Source organism: Rhipicephalus microplus, chromosome 1 (assembly GCF_043290135.1).
Source record: "Rhipicephalus microplus isolate Deutch F79 chromosome 1, USDA_Rmic, whole genome shotgun sequence".
In the NCBI taxonomy this organism is placed as follows: domain Eukaryota; kingdom Metazoa; phylum Arthropoda; class Arachnida; order Ixodida; family Ixodidae; genus Rhipicephalus; species Rhipicephalus microplus.
Genome location: NC_134700.1, coordinates 182,601,756 through 182,626,648, shown reverse-complemented (window position 1 = coordinate 182,626,648; position 24,893 = coordinate 182,601,756). Strand labels below are relative to the sequence as shown.

At 46.1% G+C, this 24,893-nt stretch overlaps 1 protein-coding gene across 3 annotated transcripts in view; it reads left to right on the top strand.

Moving 5' to 3' along the window:
• LOC119178373 (uncharacterized) overlaps positions 1 to 24,893 on the top strand; it is a 148,319-nt gene that overhangs the window by 62,288 nt on the left and 61,138 nt on the right. Inside the window, exon 1 of one of the 3 annotated variants that reach the window (XM_075888699.1) lies at positions 3,152 to 3,513. The exons of the other annotated variants lie outside the window; for them this stretch is intronic. The gene's annotated coding sequence lies outside the window, so the exon portion shown is untranslated. Of the gene's footprint in view, positions 1 to 3,151; positions 3,514 to 24,893 lie in introns of those variants that run through there. 3 annotated transcript variants of the gene reach the window in all.

Sequence of the window (24,893 nt, the reverse complement as noted above, 5' to 3'; positions counted from 1 at the left end):
ACCAGCCGGTCATCGTCGGAAACACGAAGAATAGGGCGAGGGCATAGATATACACGAAAAGCGACATGCAAGGAAGGCGACTGGTGGTGGGGAGGCATTCTGGCAGGAAGGTTCTTCATTCCAGTAATGAGCAACACTCGATCTACCCTTCCTCCTCTCTCCCGACTCGAGGTGGCTCCCCTCATTAAAGCTGGTACAATAAACGCCGCCCCCCCCCCTTCCCCCCAGGCGTCGTTAACCGCGCCGACACGCCGCGAGCCGAGGGTCGCGCCAGCGAGTGATTATTATACGCCGAACGCCATCTCCCCGCAGCGGCATGACCCTCGTATTCATTAAACATCTTCGCGGCTCCGGGGGCGCTTCAAGCGTCTGTTCCTACACACCGCGGGTAGCCTCTGGCCTTCGCATGAGCGGCGCTTGAGTGCGGCATTCGAGCATGCCTGTACGAGCGCGCCACACTGTGGAAAGTCCAGCGTGCTTGCCACCCCTCGCTCGGCGCAGCAGTAGCCGGCAGCGGCCAATCTTCCTCTCGCCTCGCCTAGAAAACCTAATTAAACCGCATTAATTTCGCGCCACGTAGGGACGCCCACCGATTTCGTCTGTTTCACCGCGCGCAACGCAATTGATACCCCCGGCGTCTATATCCACTCCCTGCAGCCTCGCACAGTCTCGCTCTGTTCTTCCCGACGCCAAAACAAAAGCCAAACACGAACAACCAGGCGCACGAAAGGGAACAATAACGGAACTGGCAAAATGGCATGCGTATACATGTAGGAGGAGGCAGCTGTTTGAAGCACGTGTAGTGTGTACCGTGCGTTCCTCTTGCTGATGCATCATCTGCAGCGATGGACGAACCGACGCGGTGTATAAGCTCTGGACGTGATAGATGAGAGTACGCGTCAGAACCTTTGTTACCCTCCGAGTGTGAAATGCGAGCTTTCTTCACGCGATTACATACGAGGGTGTTAGGAGACGTGTATTGTATAAGTATGTATACACATGCGGATTGAAGTGCAGCATTCTCTACTCGTATATACAATAACGCTATAGTGCCTTTTCTCCCGTTATTTGTAGTTTTTAAAATTTTGCCAAACAAGGAAAGATGTAAGTTTCAATGAAGGTGACTAATCGCGAATTCCTCAGAAAAGGCAGCGAAATGTCGTCACTTGGGTTCGTTCGCAAATACGCCGCGATTGCACATCGCGGCTTTGTGACAAAAATGCGTATTTGACGACATTTCGAGCATTTATAAACGGTGCGTCCACCACAGCTCACGTTTTCACCGCAGCTCACAGTATAACATGTCGTAATCGCTGCAGCGGTATTCAGTAGCTCACTGCACGAGGCATGTCACATTGCTGTACTGGCATGTTGGTGAGTTCGTAAACGTGGTCGTGAGTTTGTGGACGTTCCTTTCATCTGAGTATGACGCCAAACACTCATTTAACCTCACGGCATCACTTAATTGACTCGGTGTAAAGGACAGTACTTTTTTTTTCATTTTTCAATACAGCCATTTCTTCTTGACAAAGTAAAAGCAACCATGGGAAGTGAACGAATAGGTGTAGGTAAAAAAAAGTTATAGTAATACTTTAAATAATGTTTTTTTTTCAACATGTTGCATCTCAAAATGTTACATGTCAAGGGATGATACGGCTAAAGGAAGATTAACTGCCCGACAATGACCCTACTACCCAAGCAATGTTCAACAGGGTTTCGAACGTATATGAATTATACAATTTAAGAAAGTGGAGGAAGCACTAAGACAAAAGAAAAACATGAGGAGACAAAAATAAAAGTAAAAACATAAGTAAACGGAATAAGAGTAACGTTTATGAAAAACAAGTCTAAAAATAGGTCCTGCATGTTTGGCTACAACCTGGTACCGTATAAAAGGCAAGCAGTGACGATTTGCTAACTCTCAGACTGTGATAGCTCATATTTGTGCCTTCAAACATGTTATGTGCACTACAGTGTCTTACACGTGAGAAACATGAAAGTACGCTGAGTACTCCTTCAGGGGGAAAAAAAAGGGGGGGAGCAATGTTTACCGCAGTGCCTCCCCCTTCCTATTAATCTCATGGTATAAAAAAGCAAGGGGCCGACTTTGCGCTCCTCTCCCCATCACAAGTGACTGGGGTGGGGAGGGAGGGTGCCCCCTTTCCCTGCGCACGCACCCTTATATAGTGAGAAGCCTGTTCACGCATTAGGTGGTGGCGGCGATGTTGCAGCATGTGGTGCACGTTGGCCTGACACAAATGGCCGGTAATGGTTCATCTCTGCGCTGGGAACCTTCGAACACGCCTCACATGTCCCACAATCGACCTTTGATGGAAGGAAACTTCTTGGGTGTCTGTCCTTACATGTGGTGAAATTTGAAAGATATGCGACCCCTGCAGCATTGCTTGAAGGCGACTGTCAGTTGTCTATAGTGGTTGTCCGTATATAGCTATACGCGGCACCACGCTTCACGTTCTCTCTCTCTCTCTCTCACTTCCTCATTTTGCTTGTGAACAGAGGTGATGTTATGCATTATGCAAGGAGGTTAACCAGAGCATAAACAACCAAGGCGCTACCCTGCACTTGGGAAAGGCTAAATAACGAGAGAAAGGTAGAGAGAAAGCAAAAGAAAGGGTGAGGGAGCGATAGAGACAGGTAAAAACACGCCCACATACAGAAACGCGGAATTAATATAGTTTGTCTCTATAAGGAATAACGGGTAATTGCTGTTATCCTATTGTAAAAGAGAAAGAGACAGAGAGAAATACCATGCCCATCCTACCCTCCTGTTCCCTCGCGCCAAAAATGTTATTACAGTTGCAAACATGATGTTTCTATTGCTCCAAACTGGTCGCCGTGACAGTCACATCGGTCACATTCCCTGTAAGGACAAACGCGTGTACAGGTAACACCACTTAAGTACCCTGCAGTCTAGGTGGTGTTGGTACAGCGCGGTGCAATAAACGAACAGACAGCGGTGCGAACGCGTCAAGAAAAAAAAAACAAAACGATAGAACTAAAGTGTTAAAGAAAACATCGAGATCACGTGTCATATGCCGGAGCGCGCCTCGACAATCACTTTTCTCGCGCGTATACACAAAGTATTAACAAAGGCGCTCGAGCGTCGATCTACTCTAGCGCACACTCGCGAGGCCCTGTCGCAGTGCTCGAATTATTCTCGCGTCGGCTGTCTACCATGCACAGATGCGTTTATGGCGTCGCGGCGGCGCATGTGAGCGCACCGAGAGGCTCTCGCTTAGCTGCGCTGTGCATGCAGCACCTGCGCCTCGCCGTGCGCGCTGTGTCGAAAGTGATACAGAGAGCGCCGCTTTAGCTTATGCACGACGCGAATTGCGAGGGGGAAAAAGAAAAACAAGCAAATTTCTCCAATTAAGGCGACGGTGCATGCGGCTGGAGCGATCTACAGCGTACGGGTCGGCCGGCACAGACGCGAGGGGCTCGTCCGGAAATGCGCTTTGGGAAAAACTTACAGGCCTCCGCTGGCTCCGAAAGGTGAGCGTTCCGTCAATTTTTCTCTAATTGTCAGAACGTCGATGCATCATTGTTTTCTTAATTGATACATGTATTCTGTGCGTACCAGCTTCCCGTGTGATCCGTCGTTTTAACGCGCCTCATTAGCGTGCATGTTCGTGTTTCCTTTAACCGCTATCTATAGCGTTAGTTCGGGTATATGCGCCGCGTAGCCCTCACAGGCGCGCGCGAAATTATGCGCCTTTAGTGATTAGACCGGACCTGTATTATGTCCGTAAACAGGTGTACGCAGCAGGCAGTTACTCTTCGCAGTAAGCTCAGATACGACTGAACAATCCGTGATTATCATTTGTATATCTTAATAAGGACATAATAGGACATAATTCCTAACATATGAGCAAATAAAATATCCAGAAAGTAATGACTGCATGATTCATAATAGCGAACTATACAGTTCACAAAGTACCGAGGAAAACTGCATGGCATAAACGAACGGAACGAAACGGTGATTGAAGAATCGATGCTGTGGCTCTGACGCGTTTTCGTGATCACTTGACCTGCATTGACCTTTATTTGCTAAGGTCACTGACACTATAGAATCCTCTTACTTTGCCGTTGCGACAGGAGGTGATATTTTCTGCAGGTTGCTAAAGCGGATTGTCGCCTCTGGCATGGGATTCTTGGGGGATAAAAGCAAAACAGCTGTTTGTATATTGTATAGAACGTTTTATTAGCTAAATTATTCGTACACTTGAGAAATTAAATACAGCCGCACATACTATATTTACTGCCGTATAGGCTGCCCTAAACATTTTCGATGGCTTTTGTTTTGGCACTTTTTAACTGCCCTCTATCCAATCCCTTTTTTTCGCACCTCCATGCAGCGTAGCAGGTTACCCTCCTTCTTTCTTTTTCATCTGAGCCAGCTTTTTTGTGCTATAGCTAAAGGTTGCGCTCAATTAATGTTCACGTGACGCGTTGTCATTGAAAGTACTCATGGAAACCACACACACACACACACACACACACACACACACACACGCACACACACACACACACACACACACACACACACGCGCGCGCACGCACGCACGCACGCACGCACACGCACACGCACACGCACACGCACACGCACACGCACACACACACACACACACGCGCGCGCGCACACAAAGAAGAAGTGTAAAAAGTGATGTTATGGGGATAAGAGATAACACTTTGAATTTGCGGAAATTACTTGCCACAAGGTTTGGACAAGATATATGCAGCCGATGACGTTGAGTGATTTAGAAGACTTGTAAATTAAGGGCATATTCTGTGTGGTTTATTCATGTAGATGGTTGTACATACATAAACATGTAAATGGAGGAAACCTGAAGAAAAAAAAAAACCAAAGTTATTGGAGTTGGGTATTGTAGTAAGCTAGTGATGGCGATTATTTCGAACAGAATGTCACGACTGAATACGTTTGTGAATGAAAGGAAATCTTCGGCTTTGCGTAAGGTGCCGAACAGCCAGAGCTTTATTCATGTGTCTATTGTAATTCACATATAAGTTTTTTTTTTCAAAGAGAAAAAAAAACATTTTATTCAAATGCAGGGACAACTAACTAGTGCACGTTTGAGTTCGAATACGTAGCATTCAATCACAAATGTTAAATTGATGATTCACACCTGAATTTAGTTGCAACAGCGCAAGTGTGTTACTTAGTAACTATCCAGGAGAGTTCAGTCACTTTTTCTTTTTTGCATAGAGGCTTGGTCAGAACCTTTTCAGTGTGATATGGCGTGCCTTGTAACATACATGTCTTCGACTGTCCATACGCATGACGCACTATTTCGTTTTTTTTTCTACCGTCAGGTATTGAAAAAATAACAAACAAAAACAATATTGTAGACAAAGTTGAAACAGCCTCAGCATGGAACCCCGAAACAAGACAAATATTCTCACTCACCACATGCTCTTGGTGAACAAATCAATGCAGCATTTAGGTGCGCCGAGAGTCGGAAATAACTGAAGCCTTTTCATACTGCCCCTGTCTCTCCGAATAACGTACTTCAATAATAGGAACAAAAAAAGAATGTTCATTCATTGAGCCCGAAGAAACTCCTGATATGCTGCCAATGAACTCATCGCTAGCAACTTAACCCGGCGCTATTAACCGCCTTTAAATGTAAGTGTATCCCCTATCGTTGGGCGTGCTGCAGCAGATGTAAACCCATGGATTTACATCTGCATACCGTTCTGAATGAGGACGTTCACAGCAGCGTGAGTGGAAATAAATACGTAGGCACCTGCACAGGGGCATGCATGGTCACGCACATTTGAATTCTTGTGAAATGATATCATATCGTCTCGCCTGCAACCACTGCTTAACAATATTTAGGCGGTGATCATTTACAGATTTCTTCTAGCCCTGCAATTAGCGATAATAGCACGTGTGTGGTGTGCAACTCTGCATGCATGTCGAAATACCCGCTGGCTCTGATATAGAAGATACGCCCCCCACACCCCGTACATTTTTTTTTTCTGCAATATACCTTATAGAGTTCTCTCGGTTACAGCGAACGGTATAATGTATTCTATAATGCTGAAAGTCTATTCATTCATTTGTACTAACAACTATTCGCAGCTTGTTTGCGCACCGAGTGCAATACGTTGCACTCATTGTGACTAGCATCTTCACATTCTCACAGGACAGCTAGAGGTCATTCTTGTAGGCACCGTTTAATATCTTCGCGCCAACCTCGTGTGGAACTGTTTTTTTTTTTTAAGTTGTATTGGCTTTGGTCAATTTAAAGTATGTGTACACTCTATACTTCTAGTAAGATAGTTATCATAATTGCATCAGTAGTGCGTGACCCCAGCGCGCGACATATCATAAAAATTAAAAAAAATGTAATGAGACTGCGGAAGCGGAAAGTAACGTAATGAGGTCGTACAGGGTGATATATCGGTAAGTGCAAAGGGGGTAACAGCTATATAGATCGTCTTTACTCAGTAAAAAAAAAAAGAACTCTCGTCTTTAGCATTCTATCTCCTTCCTTTTTGCAACTTAATGCGAGCAGCCCACGCACAGCTCACCGGGAATGCTCACTAAGAAACGTTATTGGCTTCGAGATCGAGCGGAGTCGGCGCCTGGCGGCAACTGGTTGAACCGCGTCAGTGTGGGTTGCTCCGTGCGCCCTCTGCTAGCCACGGCTGGTTTGCATGTGCGAGTGCGTCATGTGCGTTCTCAAAGGGTGCTTTGTTCTGTCATGTCAGTGCGAGTTTAACGGCTTGTACGTATGCCTGAAACGACGCACGAAATCATTTGGTCTTGCTCGGCTGTTAGTGCAGTGCAATAAGATCAGCGAGTGGTATACTTCCCAGAGTGCTGTGTATTGTCGTCGTGCCCTCCATTAACCAGAATCATTTCACTGTGGGTGCCCCTTTTCTGCTTAAAGCACATTGTAAAATGCACTTGGCATTGTCCAAGACATGAGGGCTTCTAAACGGTGTGTTCATGCAGCCTTTTAGCGACCCGGTTGTAAAAAAAAAAAGAGGCTCTGGGGCATGCCCCCACGCGTTCTTAGGTGTATAACTATACGGAACTGCTGTTTATCGATTATGCAATGAGCTTTAGTTGTGTTTATCTGGCCATGGTAATGCTACAGAGAAATAATACGATTAAGTAAGGTGTGACACTTTGGTACTAACATTGCATTTAAAAGCTGCCCCTCGCAGTTTTAACTTGGGGTGAAGTTAGGCAGATACACCCGTGTGCTTAGATTGAAGAAAACCCAGACACTCAAAGTTAATTAAGACGGCATGCCTTACACTTGTGTTGTATAATTTCTTGAGAAATCCGCGCGCCCGGTTGACCTCCAAGCCTTTCATTTTTTTCCCTTCCTCCTACTCCTCCTCCTCCTTCATGAAAAATCTAATTTTTTTTACGTGGTATTGAGCGTTTTAGTGGCATTGTTATTGACTGATTGAAGGCAGCGCTCATTTTTTGTTTGAAAAAAAAAACAAAACAAAAACATGCTCGTCCCATAAAATATTTTATACCAGACCATTGTTGTATCACTGTCAGGCTGGAATCTCATCGTTGAAAGCTTTCTGCTTAACTTGCCTCGTCGCAGTGGTCTAGTCGCCAAAGTACTCGGCTGCTTTCCCGCATGTCGCGGGATCAAATCCCGGCTGTGGCGGCTGCATTTTCGGTGGAGGCGAAAATGCTGTATACGCCCGTGTGCTCAGCTTTGGGTGCACGTTAAAGAACCCCGGGTGGTCGAAATTTCTGGAGCCCTCCACTACGGCGTCTCTCATAATGATATGGTGTTTTTTTGACGTTATACCCCACATATCGATCAATCAATCAATCAATCAATCAATCAATCGAGTCTGCTGAACTCTTAGCAGCATTTTATACTTTTAATGGTGCAAGAACATGCGTGTATGGGGTAAACGTGAAACTACCGAACATGTACTTACGCGTAGCGCTGCCAGCCACCAAGCTTCCAAAGACTTATCGACAGTCCCACTTTTCCCGGTGAACAGAATGAGAGAAAAAATGCGTACGTGTATTCGTGCGAACAGTGGTACTGAACTCATCGCACTGATATACCGTCTTTCTCTATATCTCTCTTTGTATCCAGATGAGAAAGAAGTGAATAAGTAGTTCAGTCACACTACAGCAGTGCGTGGTAAGCGGAACACAAGCTGAACGCGTGCAAACAACACAGCAATAGTGTGATTTAGTACGAAAGCGCGTATAGACAGTCACCCAGGCCGAGCATACCTTTCATACGCAGATTACGCTTCACCCGATGGCTATATTAACGTTGCAAAGGCTTTGTGCATTGATTCGGCAAAGAAGAGCGTAGATATTACCAGTAAACAGCAGTCAACGGATCTTATTCGCCGATAATCGGCTCAAGTTGCACGCAACGAAGCGCCGCTGCGTGCATTTGTATAGGTGCCGCACACCGCCTTCTATAGCCAGATCTCGCCACGAATATTCAAGTAGGAATCGCCTTGTATACACTCTCGCCGAGCCACATTAGTTAGTCTAGTGGTTCTGGTGCTCGGCTGTTGTTTTAATGGTCGCAGGATTGAATCCTGGCCGTGGTGGCCGCATTACGTTAGAGATGACAATGCTTGAGGCCGATGCATACTGACGTGAGTTATGTGAACGCTAAAAATACCACCAGACAATCAAAATTTCAGAAGCCCTCCACTCTGGTTCACAGACAAAACAAAGGAATCAATCCTATATTCTGTTGATCCTAACGTATCGACAGATTCATTCATCGTCTACGACTCGGAACTGCTTACACTAAGCACTTCCTACTTCGTATTCATCGTGCAACATCGTCAGCATGTTCATGCGGCCACGACGACGAGGATATCTGTCACCTCTTGCTCGACGGTCCGAAACACGACACACACCGAAGGCGACTAGAACAAGAACTGCTTAGGTTTGAACTTGAGCGACCATTCGGGTTGAATAAAATACTAGTTCCATGGCCATCCAAAACAAACGGCAAAGCAGTGAAGGTGCTGCAACAGTTCTTCGAAGAAACGAAGATTTCTGACGAATACTGAGCGGACAAAAGTTGAAAGTGAGCGTGTCGTCTACGTGTTTGTCCTGCCCATATAGGAGAACGTTTGCTCTCACCGATGCAGGACTGTATACATGCTATTGTTTTTTTTTTCATATTTTTATTTGTACCAAATAAGTGGAAAGGGGTAGCCGTCGCCAAGTAACGGTGCAAGAACGCCTTCGTTTATTTTCTATTTCAATAAAAAAAAAAGCCCTCCACTACGATGCCCCTGGTGATCGTATTGTAGTTTTGGGACGTAAAACACATTGATTCGATATGTGTGCTTCAACGTCGCAAAACCACCGTATGATTATGAGAGACGCCGTATAGTGGAGGGCTCCGGAAATTTTGACCACCTGGGGTTCCTTACCGTGCACGCAAATCCGAGCAAACTGGCCTGCAGCATTTTCGCCTCCACCGGAAATGCAGCCGCCGCAGCCGGCATTCGATCCCGCGATCTGCGGGTCAGCAGCCGGGTACCTTGACTGCTGACCGTAAAACCCAACAAGTAGTACTATATACCCTCTTTATGGAGTTTTTCTAACGTCTTTCCCGTTTAACACCCTCAGCGATGCCCCGACGCAAGCGTTTGCTTTTTTATACAGTCTGAAAGCAGTTGCACCTTTCGGGGCGTCTTTTATCTCCAAGTTGCAGTCGCCACCTATTTTGTATGTCCTTTGCAACAACGCTGCAAACCCGATACATTTACCTCCGTATTCACAAACGCTCCTCGACTCAACTTTCACCCTTCACTTGACAGAGTTGAGCACTGCGCCACCACTCGGCTGAAAATGGCACTGCGGTTCTCAAGAATCGCAGCAGATTATCGCAGATGTGCAGTGACTTGTCGTGACTAGAGACGGCGCTCCCATCGGCTTTCTCAAGTGAAGGTGGAGTGTTGAGTGAAGGGGCGTTCTAGAATACGGGGTTCAGGCTCGGAACCTTCTGCCCACTATCAGCGTCATGCGGCACCCTTGACCGAAAAGTCCACCCCGGTGGTGCAGCGGCTGCTCGGCTGCTCACCCGAAGGTCGCGAGTTCGATCCCGGCGGTCGCATTTCGATGGGGGTGAAATGGCAGAGGTCAATGTACTGCGCAATGTTAGTGCGCGTTAAAGAACGATCGATTGATATGGGGCGTTTAACATCACAAAACCACCGTATGATTATGAAGTACGCCGTAGTGGAGGGCTCCGGAAGTTCCGACCACTTGCGGTTGTTTAGCGTGCCGCCGTATCCGTCGTCAGCTGTCCAACGAGCACAGCCACCACACTGCAGCTGGTCTCGGCTTCAATGAGGGAACAACTCTGTGAAAATTACAGTGACGGCAACGCCTATATGTCTCTTTCTATATATATATATATATATATATATATATATATATATATATATATATATATATATATATATATATATAGTTTGCTCAACGTTTGCGTTCTGTGAGTTCCATGGTGATACAGTAATGCAGGATGTGATTCAGCAACACAGTTTATTAGTGTGAATAAAACAGGCGTATTTTCTTTGTTTTTCTTTTCTTTTTATTCAGCAAATAAATGTTCAATTTCAGCACACTAACTTCAAGGGCAATGCACTAAAGGTGCGCGGAGTGGTGGCTTAATGGTTAAGAGTATATTCATTTGTAACATATAATCGTAACATTTCTTAGAGAAGAAAATTTGATGCTCAGCGAACATAGGGGATATTGCAGAATCCAAATATTGAACAAATTGTCTTCTTGCAGGCCACGTAGAACGGCAGTCATGTAACTTGCAGTATAATTTGCGAGGTATAACTTTTGACAGATACATCAACGAGAATATATATAGCATCAAAAGTAAACAACAAAATGATATAGAATGAAATAACACAAAGAACCACCAGGATAGGTAAAAAATATTAACATTTACAAAAAAAAAAAACTAAATGCGTGCAGCGACACTTCAGTGGTTCAAAAACTCCGAAAAATGAAAGTCTCTTCAATCGATCTCAATCAAGTGACAAAGCTGTCATATTTTAACCTCAAACCACCATAACATGGTAATTTCTTGCTGTCGTCATACTTGAAATTGCTAGTTCTCAAATCTCGCAGTCGTGATATTGCTTTCCCTCGTATAGTCTCGTCGGTTTATATATAATTTTTCTTCTTTCACCCTCTCTGCGATAAAACAACGCTCTATCAAGCACATCAGAGGACAACTTCTTTGTGCGCATATATTTTTCACTGTCGCGCTCACAAATAGTTCTGTCGGAAATTAGACAAAAAAACCCAATAAAAAAACGTCATACATCCGCATTTACAATTTATTCATACCAAAAAAAAGCTCAACGTTTCTTCTTTTCTTTCATTCGCCCGTTTTATTGAATATATGCGCTCTTTCCACAGTCGGCGTTGGGTTGTAACTTTCCTGCTCCGCCGTTTCGACCGGGCCCCGTCCAATAAATGATGGAGACATCCGGAAACGGGTTCGTTTAAAATATTCGATTGCCAGAGTATAGCATTCAATCGTGCGATACGAAGAGAATAAAGTGTGTGAGGCGACAAGGCGAGCGTTGCCTGGGGACACAGTTTGCTACATTATTCGTCTTTTCGAGCAGTGACTCCGGCGTGCGTACGTGCTTTATTAACGGAAGTACGAGCGTGAACCCTTTCGCGCCTGCTCTCGCTTGCGTGCTGTAAGATACAAACAATAAGCTTCGTGCGTCGATACACATTTGGCACTGAAGGTTGTTGAATAATTTATTCTACATACATGCGTAATGACTGTCTACGAAACCTTCCTATCGCGTTTTTTTGGTGTGTGTGTGTGTGTGTGTGTGTGTGTGTGTGTGTGTGTGTGTGTGTGTGTGTGTGTGTGTGTGTGTGTGTGTGTGTGTGTGTGTGTGTGTGTGTGTGTGTGTGTGTGTGTGTGTGTGTGTGTGTGTGTGTGTGTGTGTGTGTGTGTGTGTGTGTGTGTGTGTGTGTGTGTGTGTGTGTGTGTGTGTGTGTGTGTGTGTGTGTGTGTGTGTGTGTGTGTGTGTGTGTGTGTGTGTGTGTGTGTGTGTGTGTGTGTGTGTGTGTGTGTGTGTGTGTGTGTGTGTGTGTGTGTGTGTGTGTGTGTGTGTGTGTGTGTGTGTGTGTGTGTGTGTGTGTGTGTGTGTGTGTGTGTGTGTGTGTGTGTGTGTGTGTGTGTGTGTGTGTGTGTGTGTGTGTGTGTGTGTGTGTGTGTGTGTGTGTGTGTGTGTGTGTGTGTGTGTGTGTGTGTGTGTGTGTGTTATGGTTAATGGATGGAAAGAAATAAAACGCACCACACCGTTTCCAGCCGCCTGTTGATACGCAACGGCACCGCTGTGTCTGAACAAGGGTGTATATATGCAGGCTGGTTCATATCACGTGGTTTCTCGGACGTGCAATGATCGCAAAAATAAAACTTATTTGCGAGATCGCCTCTTTTCTGTCAACCACTTCTTACATATTTGTACGCGGCGGAATACACCCACTATTGCTGTGTTCGAAACTATATATCCCTATATATACCCAACAGCTGCGTGGCCCAACGACCATGACGAAAGTATATCCCAAACCTGCTTCAAGTTATTATGAATAAATGAATGAATGAATGAATGAATGAACTTTATTTAAAGTCCGGCAGTTTTCACCGGGCTAGGGGGGGGGGGGGAAGAGGAAATGAACCCCTGTTCCTTCCCACTCTCCGTCCATTATGATGGCGATGCCTCAGGTGACCGCCATTTCTTTTTTTTTTTTTGCACGTGGATGGCAGCCTGCGGACGTTCACGCTTTGCAAAGCAGTTATTCAGATTTAAACGATCGCTGGAGCCAGAAGCATCGCGACGCCATGCCTTTCTGCACTGTAAAACGGCTGTTTCCTGCAAACGTCTTTATGATTTGCATATCGTTTGAATATTGCACGCGGTGTCGTGTTTCAAGATGCTTAGCCTGATAAGCGAAATATATAATATCCTTCTCCTATGTCGATTATTCCCGCTGTATATAAGTTGTTTCCGTTATGAAGATTGGTAGTGCTCTAGTGATTAAGGGTTAAATTAGCACAACATAGGCTAACCAAAGAAAAAAAAAACTCTGGCTCAAACGCTTACTTAGAATAAAATGTTCACGAAAGGTCAGTAGAAGTTAACCAATGGATGCCCCGCCGCGGTGGTCTAGTGGCTAAGGTACTCGGCTGCTGACCCGCAGGGCGCGGGTTCGAATCCCGGCTGCGGCGGCTGCATTTCCGATGGAGGCGGAAAAGTTGTAGGCCCGTGTGCTCATATTTGGGTGCACGTTAAAGAACCCCAGATGGTCAAAATTTCCGGAGCCCTCCACTACGGCGTATCTCATCATATCGTGGTTTTGGGACGTTAAACCCCACAAATCAATCAATCAAGTTAACCAATGGACGGTAGTGTCACGTGGGCGGGAATCACCGTCACCGTCAGCACCGTCACGCTTGGCAGCATCGCCGCGCGAAAGGAAACTAACGGTTATAAAACGAAGCACGTGTTCAACGAAAAAGTGGGGAAAATATTGAAATAACTTAGTCGAAGATACACACTTGCGCACGGCTACGAAAACTATTTCTTACCCTTCAACATCGTAACTATTTCAACCATGCCATGCATCAAGTTGTTTCCTCAGCGTTTATGAATAGTCATTCTTCTCAGTATCAGTGCATACAATCAGGCTGCCTTGCAGTTTAAGAAGTGAGATAAAAGGGCAGAGACCGATATAAAAAAAAAAGTGAGAAACTTTACACTGCTAAAGAGAATTCGTTCGAATCGTGAACCTTGATGAGCGAAAGGCTTGCGTATAGCCATGTGGTTGGAACATACAGGGCGTTTCAAGAAATGTATCCAATATTATTTAAAAATCGGGAAAAGGTGCCATTCGTTCGCTATCTTCACAGTTTCTTCTGTAGCAGCGGTCATCTAAAGAGGGTTGAAGACATCATTTGGAACAGTAATTAAGAAACTTTAGTTATCTTCATAGTTAGTGAAGTTGGGCAGCTAATCAGGTGGGAGGATGGACGTCCCTCATTCGGAAAGCCCATTGGAGCTTTGAGGTTTGGGAAAAGTGGCATCCAGTAATAACAGGGAATTAAAAAAAAATTCCTAAATTCTGCGGCGAAACCGAAAGGCGAAAGAGAGCAACTGCCTTATTCGTCTGAGACGTTCGAAATGAGGCGGTTTTGCTATATCGACCGTGAACCGACTTCACTGTGTGGATGTCTGTGCTGCGCTTGCAATTACAGCACGCATGACGCACATTCGTTAACGAAAGGGGAAGATCTGCACCCCCGTAACCGCTGTTTAGAAGAGTGGCGTCATCGTAGTCGTCTGATTTTTTTGCGCTCATTGGTCCGTTAGTGTCGGTTTCGCCGCAGGATTTCGGAGAATTTCATTAGTTCGCAGTGATATTACTAGAGGCCGCTTTTCGGAAATCTCAAAGCGGCAATGAGTTCTCCGCTTGAAGGACATCAATTCTCACTTTGACTTAACTGCCTGACTACACTAATTAAGAATATAATTAATGTAGCTTTCTTAATTACTGTTAGAAATGATGTCTTCAACTCTGTTGAGATGCCTGCCGCTACAGAAAAAGCAACTCTGAAGACAGCGAGAAAATAGCGCCTTTTGCTGATTTTCAAAGAATATTGATTACATTTCTTTAAACACCTCGTATGATTCATACAGCGATGCATCGCAGCGCAGCATCAAGGATTCGCAAGCAAGAAATGCGCCTGTTCAATCGTCTTGATGATAGATGTCTGAGGCACGAACGTGTCTCCTATGTGTCAGGTTTTGCTTTCTTTAGAATCCCCCCCCCCCCCCCCCCTGCGGCTTTGAATTATGCGAACATAACTCGAAGTAATTAGGTGTTTCACCGTTAACCTAATAAGATATATCGAGGTGGTAGTTCTTGCTATTACTCTCACTAACTTAATATATTATGTGCCCAACGGGTGGCACAGCGCATTATATACAGTTGCACTGCCTGCGCAAGCGCTAATTTGATTCGGCTAAGCCTAACTCGTTAGTCACTCGAATCATGTCAGGACAATCCGTGAGAGATATCAATCACCTTCGACTGCCACATCGAAGTTATGCAACGATACTCCGTCACAGCGGCAAATTTAGCGCATTCTTTTCGCGCTTGTAACAAGGTGCCTCCGCGATGGGCTTATATAGCCACGTCCACGTACGTATATATTCCTGCACAGCGCAGTTTCCGAGACAACACAAAAAATGATGGGTCGCACTACGCACGTGAGCGCCGAAAAACGATCGTTAATCATCAGTTATCGCGGACGTGGTGTGCGAATGATCATTCGTAACTATATCACACGCGTTGGCTAAATGCGGGGTCGTACAGCGAAGATGTTGCTTTACGAATGGCGCGAGGTATGCAGCGCATCATCACCTGCACGTTTGCCTCCCGCGGTGCGTGAACGACGTTTAAGCGCTGTCGTTTCCTAATACATTATGCAACGTTGTTTTTTTGGCGTGCACCATGCAGGCACTCTGAGTCCTACATCATATTTGTCGGGTTCTTCTCGTATACGTTATAATACATTTAACCAGGGCAGCGTCGCGTGTCAGAACTGTTAATGTAACTACTATTAACTAAACGTGCCCCGGCAGTTTAATACTGAAGCGACTCATTTCAAGTTAGCTCAAGCGTAGGCTGATTATATCTTGCCGCAGCATGGAGAGAAGCTGTGCCTAACCTTCGCTAGGACATAGATAAACCAGCAAGAGTGGTGAAAGAATACATCTAGAATGACGTCACGCGTAATGCGTCTATTGGCGCTACCAATAGTGATTGCGTCTTAGTGTTCACGTTGTTGCGCTGACAAAAAGAAAGAAAAACAAAGTATGCATTGTTGTGTGGTGTGGTGTGCAACGGATATTTTCACTCCAGGCAGCTGTATACCAAAATACTGTTCTGCCTTATTTCGATATCGTTTGATTATTTTCAACCCTGAGTCGCGTATCAAATTGCTACAGACAACACCTTGAAGGCGTTTGAGACCCAGCAGGAATGAATACTTGAAGTAAACACCAAACATGAATGCCGGAAATGGTCAAGAGATTGACATGACACGCTCATGCTACTTGTGTGACAAACTCGGGCTGCATTCGGTTTCGCTCAATCAAAGTTCGTAGGTGTCGCGAAAAAATGAACATTCGTTTTCGAATGTTCCAACATTTTGAAACAGCACGTGAGGAGGCAACATTTATTGCGCATACTTAGGACGAAGTAAACGAAAAAGTTAGGAGGCTGCCGCCCATTTGTCTTGTACACTGAACAGTGAAAAATATCGCTAGTAGTGAATCGATGCATTGCCATTCCTGAAGGCAATATGCTGCCATTTTGTATATATTTATGTGAAATCCTTACCAAGAAGTTGGAACTTCGGCTGTGAATCGATTTTTCGTATATACAGCCTTTGACCATTTTGCTTAAATTGGAATAATATTTCAGAATAATTGAAGAATAATTACCAAATATTGCAAAAAATCAAGTCGCCCCTCATTAGAGCACAATAACTGATGTCCTATTTAACGCCAATATAAATTACGCGCTTTGAGAAACCTTTGTTAATGAAATGTTCGTAATTTTCTTGATGAGAAACATTTTTCATGACAAACACCACCAGCATGCCTCACTTCTGCATCAATACAAGAGCTTAACAAGGTGAGCTTGGATATAAGGACAAGGGCCTAATTTCGGCACTTAATTAACTTGAGATTGAAAAGCAGTGCGATGCAATGATATAGCCTTATACTCGCGTATACCGGCGAGTAGTAATAAGTGAACACCATAAATGTGGTTTCTGATTTGAAGTAGTTAGTGAGACTGCGAAATTCTGACGGTGTGATCCAATTGGGCATATAGCGGATAATTGCTTCGGCGTCCCTGAAAAGGCCTCACCGGAAATGAAACAAGAAACATCTATGCCGTCCACAGCCAATGTTTTCTTCCACACAGCATTTTTTTCTTTTGCGCACTAATAATTGAACGTCCTTGTGGGCATTTCTAATAGTAAGTAATGATAGCGTTAACGTTGATCGAAATCGCTGGCCTCCTTCACGTAGGCACAGGCTAGTTTCCCCCGGGGAGCCACGTCGACATTAGACAATCGTGTGCCTGTCATTCATCTGCGTTAATGCAGTAAGAAGTTAGTGGCCCCTCTTTCTTTCTTTCTGTCTCTCTCTCTTTCCTTGTTTCTGTAGCGGCGACTATAATACCTACAACAGAATCGGGTGCATGAAGAAGCAGTTTAAATATCTCACAGTACTCGTTACCAATTTATTTCATTTTTGTAAATAATATCATGAACTGAAGAAAAATAAGTGATGCACTCGTTAGCAGTATGAGTGGACGTCCCTGTATAGTTTCGAGAACGTGCGATCGTTAAACTGCACCGTGGATACACATCGACAGTGCCATGCTTCGGCTCACGCCCTTTTCGAAAAACGCGGCAAAATAGGCGTTTCGCTTCACCGAGCTTCGCGCACAGCGTAGATAAAAAAAAAAAAAAAAGAGTGGAAGTTAACAAAAATAAATATTGAGAAAACTAAACCCCGCTCTTTTTTCGCGTACATCTCGCATGCATTAGAACTTATGACGAGGGATGCTCACGGAATGCCGGGAACCAAACGCACGATCCCCCACTCCGATGCGAGTGCGCAGCTCGTGCTTAACGGGGTCAGCGCTGATGGATGGCACAGCCACACAGCACGATAGCGCAGCACTCTTTCGTTCTCTCTCTCTCCCTCTCTCTCTCCCTCTCGCGCGCGTGGCTGACTAGGAACACGACAGCAAACGGAACGGGCGAAACAGCGGCGTTAGACTAATGTGCACCACGGGAGAGAAGAGGTAGGAATGAACGAGTATCTGATCGCCCACGCGTGGCTGCGGGTTTCCCCGCTGCTCGCGGAAACATGCTCGCGAATCAAGCGGTTGTAACATGGCCGCCACCCGCCGCTCCTGCGGAAGCATCCGCCAGCATCGTCATCTCTCTCTCTCTCTCTTTTGAACACGATTTGGAGAGGAAGTTGAACTATAGGATGGGTTCACAACGCGCGGGTAAAAAAAAAAGAAATAAGTGCTCGTCGCAAATTAAATACCCAGCCGGGTCGCCAAACACCGAGCAGTCGGCCTTGTTGCCGGCCCCATACAGACGCGACAACGGTAGCCGCGACTCGCTTTCTCGCGAGCGCCAGCCGTCGCGAGGGGGTCACTGTAGTGTGACGAATAATTACGTGCAGTGACGATCGCTTTCCCTTTTGCTTTCTAATGGGAGGTCTAGGAAGATGCGACACAGTTAGTCTACCGTTTATCTTAAGCCAATCCCGACCTTGGTTCACGTATCGCTTCGTGGGCTCGGATAACGTCCTTATTAAATTGTTGGCCAATCTTGTTATAGTCTCTGTCAAACCAAGGAGAAATCAACGTTGCTATTGGGATACGTGGCGAGGTTTCAAGAGTGGCGTCATGGTTGCAGCGTTAGCATTGCCTTTTAATTCAGAGACAGAAAGGAAAACATTTGTTTGCATCAGGCAGAGCTACGCTTCCTGGTATAAGTGGGTTTGACAGACTGGCTGCACATTTGCAGCTGCCTCGTGACCTGATTAGCCCCGCCGCGGTGGTCTAGTGGCTAAGCTACTCGGCTGCTGACCCGCAGGTCGCGGGTTCGTATCCCGGCTGCGGCGGGTGCATTTCCGATGGAGGCGGAAATGTTGTAAGCCCGCGTGATCAAATTTGGGTGCACGTTAAAGACCTCCAAGTGGTCGAAATTTTCGGAGCCCTCCACTACGGCGTCTTTCACAATCGTGTGGTGGTTTTGTAATGTTAAATCCCACGTATCATCAATCAATATTATGACCTTACTATATAGGATCTGTAGTCGCTCTATACAACTTTTATTTCGCCCATCTATGGTACGACGCGACGCCTTCCGTCGGCGCACTCGCTGCGACCAGTGACTAGAAACGGATAGCAACAGCAAGGAAGAACTCTTTCAACATCTCAGCTTTCTCCGCATTTTTCGACAAACGTAAATATCCACGATGGCGCGTAATGCCAGAACCTGGGGAACGTATAGCTTGAGAGCACCGATTCTGGCACATTCGCCACTCCGCCCACGCTGCACGCTATTCCAGAAAACATCATCCTTTCGGGTGGCGCGCCACCGAGGCCGAGTGGTTGGCTCGCAAAACGAAGCGTCCGTGGCGCGTGCTTGTTTATCTGCGGCCCGCCGGACAGACGACGGGCGCAGCCGGTGACCGCGCCTGCCGCCGCTCCGGCAAATCCTTCAGTCCGAGCAGGTTTGCGTGCATGCCGTGCTTGGTGGCGTGTCGGGGAATTAGCTTAATTAAGTCCATCGATCAACAATATGCGCTCGCTCTGCTTCCATCGGCTGCGAAACGAGTGCGCCTGCGTTGCCTCCTCCCTTACCTATATGCTTCGCCCCCTCGAACCTGCTTGTGTGTCGTCGTGTCTCACACGCACGACTCGGGGCGCCAGCTGCCGCCGCTTCGGTAAAGGGTGCGCGCGCGTTGCATTCTGTTGGCAGCATGAGTCAATAACGACTGTCCTTCCTCTCGGTGAGGCGAATGGATGAGTGCAGCAAGCGAACCTTATAATCTACGCGGGTGCTATACAAACGCGGGCAACGACGAGTCGATTCACCAGTTCAGAGCCGTTTTTCTCCTTCGATATGTACGCATCGTATTTGCCTTCATTGCTTTCCATCTCCCTTCAACTTGACCAAAATGGGCCAAAGATGAACTCAAAACTTTAAAAGACAGGGAGGCTAATCGACCAATTACTATATAATAATAATAATAATAATAATAATAATAATAATAATAATAATAATAATAATAATAATAATAATAATAATAATAATAATAAGTCCGGGGTTTTAGTATCCCGAAATCGCAATATTGCCGCTTGATCTTCTCGTGTGGGAACCATGCGAGGAAGCAAATGAAGAAAATTGGTCTCAACCGCTTCTTTGCTATCGAACTAAACGAGCCGGACAACGCAAGGCTGTCCTTGAAAGCTTGACAATATAATTAAGAGGCGCCATAATCTTATACCAGAAAAAGCATACCATCACAAAATTTGCCTACGCATCCCAAACGCATCCCGCATTTGGCGAGGCAGTGCCCATAGATAGCCTCTCACGGTGAAGATTCCACGCAGGGAACGCGCTCGGAAGGAGCCGATAATTTGCACTCACGACGACTCACACGGTTTCGAGCGGCCGTGACTGGACGGCTTGTCGATGACTGACCATTTTCGAATGGTTTGAACTTAGTATTAGCCCCGAGAACGAACACTGGCGGCGCTGCGGTCGCGATGGTGTGACGTCACGGCAAGGACCCTACTTCTCCGCCGCCGCTTGTCTCTTTTTTTCCGCGCCCTCCGCTTACCTATACTCTTTAGCGATACGCTGAAGACCAGTACTCCTCAATTTCGTGAGGCAAATTTCTCAAATACAGAGTGAAAGGCTGTATAGCTTGTAAAACTTACCGAGGCTGTAAAAAGTTTGCATAACTTAGCTTAGGATAGGAAGACTCCGCACCAAAACGGCAGATTTACTGCGAAAATAGTTGTTTTCGTTGCGTAGAAATGGGTGCTATAGGAAAATATGCTGAGTGGTGCAAACGTGTTTACAACTAGGCAAACAATCCGGGATGGAAACATATGCGTGCTGAAATATCACAAATGAAGTTAGGATGTTTCTTTTCTAAATACATTGCGCTTTATCATGAAATTTGCGCCTGCGTCTGCGAATAATCCAAATGATTTTAAAGAATTGAGCTTTCTCCAACGGGAGACATTACACGAACCTGACTGTCATAAGCACAAACTTCACATATTCGGAAAATAAATGAAATTGCACTACCACACAATGATGTCGGATATTTTTGGATATTTCTGTTTACTCGAATTGTATGTGCATGTTTCTTCTCAACAGTTGCCAGAGATTGTGTTGTCGTATACTCTGATTTGCGCCAAATTCTGGGGTTATCTACCGCCGCGTCATAAGCAGGGAGAGAGAGAGAAATAGAGAGAAAAAGCGGGAGGTTAACCAAGCTTGACTCGGTTGGCTACCCTACACTTGAGGTGGGGGAAAGGGGGAATGAATGATGAATGAAACGAACTTTATTTGGACAAGGCTCTTTGTACTTCAGCCCTAAGGTGGGTGGCCTCATCAGTCCAGGTAGCCATACATGAACGGAAGGATTAAAAATGCAGCACTACATGTCTTAAAAAGCATCAAGGTGGACGAAATAACCATCCTTTGGACACCGGGGCATGAGTCTTTCGTGGAAAGGGGGAACAATATGAAGAAAAAAAATAGAAAAGAAGAAGAGTAAAAAACAGATGGATAAATAACTTGCTCGAGACTGTAGAAAGCATGGTCTCATGCCGTTCTTTCACAAGCGTTCGTGAAGTCCGGTGGTCCTTAAAAAGCACAAGAGAGCTTTCGTGGTGCTCAAGCGTGCTCACGCGTCTCCAAAATGTGCTCAAGCGTCTCCTCACAGGCTCAAATGTTGCGCGTTGAACTGCTCACCATTCCATGGAGACAAGAATACGCATTCGTGAATGCCACGCCCAACCTCATTCGACACAGCAAAGTTTCAGCACGTTGTGGGAGCCCGGATGGCAAACGAAGTTGCAAGTCTGGGTCAATGGAATACATGCGCGCGTTGGAGAAACCCTGCGTATTCCATTGTAGGAGAGTTATACGTCGTAACTGATTGTAATTGTAAGGAATGTTCACGTCACATGGGAGCACCGCTGATAGCAACGATTCCAACACAAACGCCGGAAGTCGAAATGAACATTTTCGATGGCGCAGTCAGCGACGTGGCCCAAGTAACAATTAAACAACCTTCGCCTCGATGAGGTGACGACTGGTCCCGTACGTCATGTCCATGTACAGGTAATCAGCTGCGAGGAAAATTAATTTATGTGGTGGCTATCCAAACCGGTAGTTATGAGGGCAACAGCACCGTTGCTACAATTCTGCATGAATATAGAATCTGACAGCAATGACAATTTCCGCACATAACCTCAACCGCACTTAACCTCAATAATTTCGGTGAAATGAAGCTTCAAAATTATTGCTAGGGAAACATGAAACTGAACAACGTGTTGAGGGAGCAAGTACACGAGAAAAACAGACAAAACAGTGGCGGTTGTCGAGTGCATACGATATACAAGGTGGTAGCGAGCTTTACCCCCATATTCACAAACGCTCCTTCACTCAAGGGCTCTCCTCGACTCGAGAAAGCCGATGGGAGCGCCGCCTGTTGGCGGACCAAGTCACTGCATATCGGCGATATTCTGCAGCGATTATTGAGAAGCGCAGCGTCAATTTCAGTCGAAGAGCGGCGCAGTGCTCAACTCAGTCAAGTGAAGGATAGAATTCGAGTCGAGGAGCGTTTCTGAATACGGGAGTCAGGCTGGGCCGAGCATATATACGCATTGCGACGTCCCTACAAGCGTCCGAGTATGTCGACGGTGCCTACCGCTGTTTACTAACATAGAGTCGATATATACGTCGTCATCGGCCCCTTCTGGAGCGACCGAGGAGGGCAGGCAAGCGGCATCTGAGGAGTGCGCACGGGGCTGATCATTTCACAGGGTGTGCTTGCGTGCAGCAGGCAAATCATTGCCGCCACGACGGCGTCGCCTTCTGCAGCGCGTCCCCCGACACCGTGGCGTGGCCGCCGCAACCACCACACCCGCGCAGTATTTAAGGGCCTCGCCTTGCCGGCCCTGCGCGCGAGGTGTGTCTCTCGCGCAGGAACGAACAAAACGCGGAGAGTCGCATGCACGGGAGTCTTTGTAGACTCAACACGCTATTACCAGAGCGTTTTTCCCAGCTGTAGCGGGCAAGGCCAGAGCAGTTTGTTGCCCTCGGCCGCTCCCGATTTAGCGCTCTCTTGGGCTCATTTATGCCTCCTTCGTTTGTTTGTTCGCTTGTTCTGGCTTTTTTTTTTTTAATTTCTGCTCCTTTCACCCGCGTTACGTGGAAGTCGGGTATTAAGTGCCACGTGCGACGTTTCTTCTTTTCCCGTGTGCATCGCGGTGTAGCGTACTCGAGTCATCAGTGTGACAGATCTCGTTCGGAAATTGGTTGTTTGTTCTTTTATTTCTTCTTCGGTATTTTGTTTAAGATATGTACCAAGGCATTCATATCAAACAAAGGAAGACAGAGTGATGACCCCGTCTGCATGCGTTTACAAAGTTCATTAAAACAAAATGCTTCATGGTTCATAGGACGAATGGAGAACGCAGTGCAAATGTGCAAACGTTGGCTTGTCAATACTCTGAGAGTTGACGAGCCTCGACACCTAATGGGATAGTTCAGTCGTAGGCGTTATAGCCACAGGTAAGTTAGAAGGGTAGTAGTTGGAGCTGATTTGGTACGTCGTTATTGTTGGCGTTAATAGCACGGAAATACGACAAAAACAACGAATAGCGCTCATCCTTCTTCCTCCAGTTTTCTTCTGCATTTCATTTTTCCATCTCCTTACGCTAAAGACAGACATAAGTTCATTATGTGTGAATTGAAAGATGGCGAAATTCATGCTCGTCTCAACGGCAGGCAGAAGACGCGCCCCAGGCTTAATCTTTTGCCTTGCGAGCAGACACTGTGATCATGACGTAAAGTAGCTGTCCTTGTATACGTGAAACGGAATAGAGATGTAGAAATTATCTAGATAGATAGAATGTTTCTATATGTGTACTTAAGATTGATAAGGTCAGGGCTTCTCATGCTTCCTGGGCATCCCATTCCGCGGTTGTACGTGAGATATTGGCCCAATATTGGAGTCACCGCAATGCATGAAAATGAAGGAGCACAAATACGGTCAATGCTTTATGCTCGCCTAGTCTCCTTATAAAGAAGCGAAAAGTACACGTTCATGAGAGCAATGCGTCAGGTTGAACTAGGAAGAAGAATAAACGGTCATTGCAACATCACATTACAAGGTATTCGGCCGTGTTTAATGGCAACTGCTGTGAGTGAGGGCGAGGATACTTCACAAGTGGGTACTGCCGGGGCCTCCGAATCTCGAGCGTCTTTACGCGACCGTTTAGAATATTTATGGAACGGCAGGCAAGGATCAAGACAATATCTGCAGGAATCTTCGAAACCTCTACAGAGACGTACGTGCAGTCTCACTTGATTGTGTACGTCTACGCGGGAACGCTCAGAAATTATACAAACGTACGTGAACGAAAAAAAAAAGTATTTCAGTTGCCCTCTTCCAAGCTATGGGAAAAAAAAAAGGGGGGGGGGGGGGAGTAAAGAAGGGGGGGTATTTTTCGAACTTGGAGTCATCATTGCAATTTTTACGCTTTTGGTTCAACCCCGCGCAGTTATTCAGCTGCCCTTACGCTGTCCTATACCTCCTCCCTTCCCCTTTACTGCAATAACCCGTCACTGCCCATGCACTTCCGTACTCCTCTCTTTAAACGAGCCATCTTCTTGAGAACATTCTTCAAGCTGCAGTCGCTTCTCGGGTTCGCGGTTGATTCTTTTATCAGCGCACATTTCCGGTGACTTCTCGCCGCACACGGTGCACACAAAACTCACGCGAAAGGTGCTTTGCGCGCCCATAAATTGCGCGTTGACCACATCAACTGCTCGAGCGTGCACTTGGCGCTCGATAAATGCAGCATTCAACGGTTTTCAGTATTTCGGTGACCACATCGGGGACTACATTAGCTCTCCGACTACATCGGGTAGAGATAAGCCTATCGGCTTGAAAATAAATACGCGCGGCCA